Below are 2,500 nucleotides of genomic sequence, written 5' to 3'. Positions count from 1 at the left end.
GATAGCGAGTCTTTGAAAAACTATGTGTCCATTAGTTAGACCGATCGTCGCCGGCCGTGTGTCTGTTCGAATCTCGCAACCCACGATTCAGCGACAGGACGCGCGCTCGCATTCCTTGTGTGCGTTCGTACTTTTCAAGGTTTTTAAATGTACTTTACGCCCGACCGTCGAGAGGAGCGTGCCACTGGGCGTTTCTCCGACGGTTTCCGTCCTTGGACGCGATCGTGTCGTCAACGATCGAACAAACAAACAAATACGTTGGCGACGCCCGAATTCGCTCTCCCGCACGCGCCGGGTGGGAGAGTGATGTGGGTATCGAATGTGATGCGTGTTAATAATGAAAATAACACTCTAAAGATCTAAAGAGTTTGAAATACAAAATTTTACGATTACCCTGAACGGTGGATCACTTGGCTCGTGGGTCGATGAAGAACGCAGCTAATTGCGCGTCAACGTGTGAACTGCAGGACACATGAACATCGACATTTCGAACGCACATTGCGGTCCACGGATACAATTCCTGGACCACGCCTGGCTGAGGGTCGTTTTCTTAACAAAAGACTGCTTGCGTTTGCTTCTCGAAAAAAGAGTAATTCATTTCTTTCTAAACATCTCGCCGTCGTTCAACGAAAGTAGAACGTTTCGGAGCGGGATTATCGAACGAAATTGAAAGAATGAATGAACGATAAACAAAGAAAGAGTCGCAACGTACGAGCGATAGTTGGGCAGTTCGTCGGCGTTTGTCGTGGAAACGATGTGACGAAAATCGCAACCGATACACTAAATGCAGGCCGTTAAAGGAGAGAAACAAATTTCGAAATATCTCTTCGAACTAGCGCAAGTGCGTCACGGCGCGCGAGTCGTTCGTTAAAATTTATAAACGACCGCCCGTGAAAGCACCGAGTTCTCGGAAGATAATCTATAAAGATTCTCCATCCTGCTGGAAGTTATCGGATCGGCGCGATTGTTCACTTGTAGAAATCCACGCTCCTGACGTTGCCAGAAACGATATTTACGAAAGGTGTGTCAAAAATAAACGAAAGAAGCTCTCCTATAAATTTAGAAAAAGCAAACGAGTGAAATGTTTGAGATGATAATTTGCTGAAATGCAAGCTCGAATAGCCCCAGGGTTTCGAATGATTCCCCGCGCTTTATACATCTCTCTGTTTACAAACGGTGTATAAATGAAAGATCGCTTCAGATGGGTCGTCGCTGTTTGACGCGCGATGCTGTTCCTTTTTTTTTGTCTGTCTGTGCGTTTAGCTTCGCTAAACAAGTTAAATGGTTAAAAAGCGTCGAAAAAGCGAATACACACGCGACAAGACAAATCTAACGAGTAAAGGAACGCTCCGCTCCAAGATAAAAATGGTTGTTTACAATCAATACAGCGTTTCGGTACCCCTGATCGTAGTCTGAAACTGTGTAACAAAAGAGAGGAAAGCGAATGGTGAAGGAACTTCGAAGCCTCCGTGGCGTGGCTAGAACTTGTGATAAATGTATGTTTGCAGCAATTATGCATGCTCCCGTTAAAACAGCATTTCAATGTCTCGCATGGCTTAAAGCTCTAGGAGGCTTCAACATTTAGAATACATACGGACTACTTCGTTTGTTAAAGATAAGCGAAGACCGCGCGACCATCGCTCGGTCGTCCAGTCCTCGAAAGTTTTGTTGCGTTCCAAAGAAGAGACAAATGGGGTTTACCCTTGCGCTAAGGGGAGAAGAAGAGAAAAGCAGTTGTTAAATCTAAGAGGTGTGTGGAGTACATCGCGTGTTGGTTAAAATTGTTAAATGAAGTATACGCGAAATGTTCTCTCGCTCTTGCTTTTCCTCTTGCTTCCGTGGCGCTCGAAAAGAAGGGATGATAAATAAAGAAACCTATTCGAAATCTCTTGTGGAACAAAAAATAATACGGACGGACGTTAAAATTGAACCGAGACGAAATGGATCGTCTTGCGAGTTGTCTTCGCTTTGAAATTGTTAAAAATTGATAAAAGCAATACGACGAAGCTGCAGTCCGCAAAATGTTTGAAGCAAAAAGGAAATAACACGAAAATTATGGGAACGTCGTGTCTCAACTTTTTTTTCCCTCTTGTGCTCGTTTCATCGAACGATAAATACAAACATTTTGAAACGAGAGAGGAGGAAAAATTGAATATGCGAAAGGTTGATTCACGCACAGTTTCTCTACGTGTTTGCTTTTTTGCTTCTTTTCGTTTATTTTTTTTTTTTTTGCATCGAGCATCATTATTCACCTTTCGATGAAACCAAAGAAATTGACGACCTCAGAGTAGGCGAGATTACCCGCTGAATTTAAGCATATTATTAAGCGGAGGAAAAGAAACTAACTAGGATTTCCTTAGTAGCGGCGAGCGAACAGGAATGAGCCCAGCACTGAATCCCGCGGTACCGCCGCTGGGAAATGTAGTGTTCAGGAGGATCCGTTTATCCCGAGACATCGAATTGCGTCCAAGTCCATCTTGAATGGGGCCATTTACCCATA

The 2,500-nt window shown here is 44.0% G+C and overlaps 1 non-coding gene and 1 pseudogene across 1 annotated transcript; both read left to right on the top strand.

Moving 5' to 3' along the window:
* Window positions 1-390: 390 nt before the first annotated feature.
* LOC143307747 (5.8S ribosomal RNA) lies at window positions 391-545 on the top strand. The gene has a single exon (XR_013064828.1). It is a non-coding gene; the product is annotated as a 5.8S ribosomal RNA (ribosomal RNA).
* A 1,732-nt stretch (window positions 546-2,277) lies between these two features.
* Window positions 2,278-2,500, top strand: part of LOC143307758 (large subunit ribosomal RNA) — a 4,448-nt pseudogene continuing 4,225 nt past the window's right edge.

The sequence above is a fragment of the Osmia lignaria genome, unplaced genomic scaffold (assembly GCF_051020975.1).
Source record: "Osmia lignaria lignaria isolate PbOS001 unplaced genomic scaffold, iyOsmLign1 scaffold0075, whole genome shotgun sequence".
In the NCBI taxonomy this organism is placed as follows: Eukaryota; Metazoa; Arthropoda; class Insecta; order Hymenoptera; family Megachilidae; genus Osmia; species Osmia lignaria.
The sequence above is the reverse complement of the archived record's forward strand: the minus strand, read 5'-3'. Positions and strand labels throughout refer to the sequence as shown.